This window comes from Pygoscelis adeliae, unplaced genomic scaffold (assembly GCF_000699105.1).
Source record: "Pygoscelis adeliae isolate BGI_AS28 unplaced genomic scaffold, ASM69910v1 Scaffold208, whole genome shotgun sequence".
Taxonomy (NCBI): domain Eukaryota; kingdom Metazoa; phylum Chordata; class Aves; order Sphenisciformes; family Spheniscidae; genus Pygoscelis; species Pygoscelis adeliae.
Genome location: NW_008825290.1, coordinates 766,352 through 772,418, shown reverse-complemented (window position 1 = coordinate 772,418; position 6,067 = coordinate 766,352).

Below are 6,067 nucleotides of genomic sequence, written 5' to 3'. Positions count from 1 at the left end.
CAGTAAACTGGAAAATATTTGTGTTCTGACTCCAAAAAGGAGATGTTAATCCCTGGCTTATGTGAAAGCTGTGTAAAACATAGTCTTCCTTACACGCACACTGATGGGAAAGCAAAGACAAAACAATTTGGAGATAACAAGCAACTCAAGTCCCTTGCCTCTTGTTCCACCCACATCTCCTGTTTTGATCCACACCCATACTTTTTCATCCTCCCATTGCTGGTTCACAAGCAACATTTTTACTCCCTAAAGCTCTTACCAGTAATTGCTTCAGCACTGTGGGTTTCTTGTGATAAGGCTGAATGATTGTTGGACAGCACAGACATGCTGTAGAGAACTCTGTCGTGTTTAATTTTAGGCTGGCAAACTGTTGAAGGTTAGGTTTTTGTTTCTCTGAATCCAGTCTCTTTTTGTAGTCTTTGCTATGGATCCTAGGGGAAAAGGCATAATTGTAACGATCTCGCTTACAAAGAACAGATAGACCATTGTTAAAGTTACCCTCTAATCAACAAGGGCAGCAAGCTGGGTCCCAGTGAGGTATTAGTTCAATTGATGCAATTCTGCTGCTGGGACCGTTCCTGATCTGCACTGGTATAAGACACAGCAGAAAATATTCTCTTCCGCTTGCACTAGTTTTAAGGCTATTTTAGAGCATCGTTTTTTGCTCTGAACAGCCTCCAGTTTTTATGTATTTTGAGCTAAACTCATCTGGCCTAATTTCCATGTGCGTCCTCGATGCTTTGTGTTTCCTATTGGTTCTGTTTCTGCAGCTGCCCAATTAGCATCTTATTCTTTGGAGGTGTCAAACTTTCACTGTTTGACACAGAGGCTGAGGTAGAATTTAGGCTGTTTTAATACATCCCAAATGTTTTCTCTCTCCTTCTCAGTTCTTGAAGCACCTTTTCCAAAAGCCTTCTTGACTGGTAGTTTAGATTTCATGTCTCTCTGAACTTCGTATAACTTAATGGGATATTTCGCTCTAGGGGACCCTCGTCTACATCCTGGAACAACATAACCCCTGCTGATGACGTGAGTTTTGGAGAAAACCCCATCAGGGCAGGGGTAGGAAGGCAGTCAAACGCCTGCAGCGTTCAGTTGAATACACTCTGTGAAATATGCAGAGCTGTTGCAGCAAATACCTGGATGTTCAGCCCTCTTAGTGCGCACCTTGACTTCTGTAATCTAAAACCCTTCTCATAGAGATCTTCTCGTTCATGTAGTTGATTTAAATTCCTGCTACAAGGAATGGGACTGAAAAGCAGGACTAGGCAGAGGATACTGGCATATGGAAAATAATTGTCAGTGAAACTCTCAGAGATAAACAGTGCTTTATAATATAATTTTAGTGAAGCATAGGAATTTGTTTCTAAGGTTAACTTATAAATATTCATTTTATCAAGGTATTTATGGTTTGACGTTGTTGGGGTTTTTTTAATAGATTGTTTGCACGTCACTCTGGAAATAATGCCAAAAGCTACAGAAGCGCTAGTTGTGCTAATTATAATTATTAAGCTCAATAATGCAAATAAAAAATTGTTTTGTTGCTAGAATCATTTGGCATATATTTCACTGCCTCTGACATTTTTATGTTTCAGTAGCTACATACCAATGGCCAGTAGTATGTGAATCAGTAGATAAGGCGTTTATGGTTTTAATTTACGGAAACATTTATTCAGTGCTTTTCCCTAGCATCAAGCTGCTGCACAGAAAAAAATATGCCAAAGTAAACATGCAAACAGTTCTAAAAAAAATACAATAAAACCCATCCACCATGTTCCCAGAGCAATGAATAAGCATATGTTTTATACACTCAAATTATTTAAATGATACCATCGCTTGCAGAGAAGGCTCATTATGCTCTCTGGGAAACCACCTCAAGTTTTGAGCTACAGAGCAACTCTTCCAGGGACAGATGTGTCCCATTTCCCAATACATACCCCGCCACTTGCACACGGAGAAGGAGATGGTTAGTGCGTGTGATTTCCCCGTGACACACGCCAGCACCTCCGCTTGTCTGAGTGAGGCGCTGTATCTGATGTCGAAAACAGAAAAGAAATTGCTGTGATTGCCCTCACCCCCTTTATTTTTTGGTTTCTCACCCAAAGAAGAGCTCCTCTGGGCTCCTCTCCACAGGGGGGCTGTGGTCAGATGGGGACGTGGACGTGGCCGTGGCCGTGGCCGTGGCCGCGGCGCAGCTCGGCTCAGCTCCGGGCTTTCACCGCCTCTTGTTTGCACTGCCATGGAAACCTGCACTCCCGTTGCCTGGGAGCATCTGACCCGCACGCGTGGGAGGGATGCATCGCTCCCTTCTGGCGCTAGGTCTGGCTCCCCTGCGGCTGGGACAAGTGCCCCTGCCCCGATGGAGCGGGGCTGAGCCAGGTGGGTCCTCCTGGAGCCCGGCCACCGCGGGAGGCTTCACAGAATCACCTGCCTGGCTGCAATGCAGGCACATCGGTAGGTCTCCCGAGCAGGCAGCTTGCTGAAGTTCAAACCAGACGACAGGATGGAAAAGGAAGAAAACTTTTGCGGTGGAAGAGGTCTCCCTGGCTTGCTGGGTTCTTTATTCATTATTTCAGTCCACATGGCCTGGGAATCGGATATTTAACCCCATCTCTGCAAGCAAAGCAGTGGGTTGAGGAAATGGGAGCTGGAGCTCCTGAGTGTGGAAATGACTGTAGTTTTTAGTCACTGTGTGACTTACAGTCTCTGCCTTGGTCCTTCTATTTGTAAAGTCTGAACAGTCACAGTTTGGAGGCTATGTGTGGTATGGGTGAATGAACTGTTATTTACTGGAGGTTCCCCAAGTCAATACTGCTATTGAATCCCAAATATCATGTTCCATAATACCATATAATACTGAAGATGGTTTGATAAAATATCAGTTGAAAAAAGCAATACATTTAAAAGGAGGAAAAGATCCTTAAATCCCCATATTTTCTCTTTCCTGTTTCTGAGAAGACCAAATCAGTTCCAAATGGATTGTGTTCTTCTCTAGGCTCTTTAGACTCTGTATTAATACAATTTCAGCTTTCTGAAATAGCGGTTTCTTTCATTTACCGATAGGTTTCCAGCTTTCTCCATCTGAATAACTCATGCAATAAATAGCATGATTTCTGTGAGTGCAAACTCCCATTTGATTGTTATAGTTCTTTTCTGTAATTGCTGATTATCAAAAGACTGGATTCAGCAACAGAAGGAAAATGCTTATACAGAAAGAAATTTCTCTTTATTCTGCACATGAATGCTTTGATTTTTAGCAGTGATGCAGAAAACCATAGTGCTATCTTTAGTATGTTTTGGGAAATTTCCCAAATGTATTGGGGAATATGTATAAAAAATGAGACTATAGAATAATTTCCATTACCAAAAAAAAAAATTCAGGAATAAATTGTACTTAAGATGCATTTTTCTAAAGGCATAATATCAAATCGTCTTTGTTCAGAAATACCAGTTTATTACAGAATTGTGAATTTGCCGCAGTGGTAACATCACAGAAATAGATAACAGAAAACTAAGACCTTTGAACAGCTATGGCTCTGTCTAGCGTAATGTCTGTATCAATGAGTGATACATTTATATATCCATTGCTCTGTTCCGTGCTATCCTAGCTAAACACTTATTTCCCCAAACTGGAACAGAGGTTATTTAAAACCAGAGATGTATTCTGTGAATTCTTGGAAATGTGCAAGCTCTTCATAGCTTTGGTTCATTCATTGTGTCCCACACATGCCATAAGCCACTTAGGCTTTGCATTTCCTTGAGGGCAAACAAGTTTTTAAGGCCAGAAGGACATCTGGGGTCTATTCTTAGCCACCATTAACTTGGTTAATGAATGGAATAAATAGCATGTGCAACATCATGGGAAAATCTGCCTGGTGGTGTAGGTTGTGTGGCTGCCCAGTGCTGCAGCTCGTTAGGGGTTTCTGGGTTGTGTAATGTTGCTTCAGGGCACCATGTTTTTGGGGCTTATTAAATGTCTGGACGTGCTTCCTCGGTGCACAGCCGAGAAAGGCAGCTTTCATGGTAAGAATGGCAGGTTGCTGCCTGCGTTTCCAACAGGATGTCTGCAGATGCAGGGGCTTGTAGGGGGTGGTTTTGTTAGGACATGGGATTGGGATTTCAGGATATCATTATTTCTTTGCTCTCTTACTTTCTTTTTTGAAGGGGTTATTTGTCTTCTCCGCTCCTTGGTCACCCAGTTTGTGATGTGAAGGGGTTACTTGTCTTCTCCATTCAGTCACCCCGTTTGTGACGTGGGGATGCTGATCCCTACCGCAGAGGTGTTGCAAGGGTTAATTAGCGTTGGCAAAACATTTTGAAATGGCTGATTGAGAAACACTGCCAGAGATGAAAGCTGAATAAGTATCTAGATAAATAAATATTCCTTTGTAGTCTTATCATTACGGGAAACTCCCCGTGTACCCAGGATGCTGCACAGGTCACTGAGCAGTCATCTCCCCATTGCCTGGAGTCTTCCCAAGGGGACTCATTTACTTAAGTATTTCACTTCAGTTTCTGCGATGTGAGCCACAATACGTACCGCACAAAGAGAAAAGCCTGGAAGTTAACCAGCAAACACCATGGAAATACCAAATGGATTGGCAGGTTTTTCTTTCTCTGGAACTCTTGTTCCTGTGTTTCCCGGTGAATTGTGCGGCTGCGGAACTCGGAGCATCCCAGGAGGGAGAAGGGGAAGTCAGAGCCTATTCCCAGGGTTAGACACGAGGAAGGAGGGGGGATCCTCAAGCGAGCGTCCACAAGACACCGCCTACAAGAGCTCTGCTGAAGGCAGTGCAGCCAGCTCTGCTTCAGTATGTTCTCTGTTGAGCTGTCAGGAGAAGTTTTTTTGCTGGTGGGTCTCCTTAGGACACTGTTCTCCTGCCTTTCTCCTGCCTGGGGGGCAGCAGCTTCAGGATGGTTATGGAGATCCCATGGGGAATATATGGCTGCTCACACACTTCTTGCAAGGTCTGTGCATGCTGCTGAGCTCTGTAGAGAGGCTGAAAGGGGGAGAAACAGTGACCATGTGGTTCTCCTCCATTTGTACTTTATTCACAGCACAAATCCCTGCATCAGCACCACAGCTCAATGAAAGATGCCAAAAGAAACAGTGCTGGAGACCATATCCACCCCATCTGATCCCAGCATGTCTCTGTTTCCCTGCAGTTCTTCTCCCTTCCCAGCACCAGACCGTCGTGAAGGCCAGGCTGAACGGCCACATGCATTGACTGCTGCATGTGCACAGCAAATCCAGGGCCTCTCGACAGCAAGAGGGATGTCTCCTGTCTCCGTAGGTTATAGGGCACAAGGAAGTGACGGCCTGACAGAAAAAGAGTTACTATGACTTGGGGTGGAGCCATTCCAAACAGGGGCGAGCAGCTGGTGCATAAGGCAAGCAGGAGACCTCTTGTGAACAGCAAAGCTGTGATACCCAAGTGCCATGGCCCTATGGGGTCTAACCACTGGCACTGCTGTTTACCCCCTGCTCCGTCCAGCTGAAGCTTACTTCCAGGAAAGATTTCATCTCAATGCAAAATTTTCCAGCTTGAAAAATGTCCCCCGTAACCTTTGCATGGCCAGAGCCAGCCACGAGATGGCAGCAACCTTGTATTGCCAGGGCTGGGGATTTGGCTCGGTGACCCACATTTCCTGTTCTTGCTTCTCCATGCTCCTTTTACCTTATAGATGAGGTCTTCAGGCTTGACGAGCACCGAGAAACCCTGGCCCATCCTCTGGCTTGAAGGAGAAGTGTCCCCAGAGGGGGGCTCTGCAAGAAGACCTGTGAGCTCAACTCTCACCTTTGCAAACAGGCTGATGGAGCAGGACTCACTCTTTGTGTCCTACCACTGATCCCCAGCCCCCAGTGTGTTCCTGGGCTGTCTCATCCAAAACGAATTTGTGGTATTCTTTCAACTGATCTGATTTCACTCTCGTGGATGAAAGTTGCTAAAATCTCTGAAGGGCCACATGGAAATGGCAAGACAGCCCCCGTCATCTGTTCTTTTACTGTGGGTACACATGGGTGCTGTGTAATGACTTGGACAAAAAGCAGCAAGTGCTCAGTGAT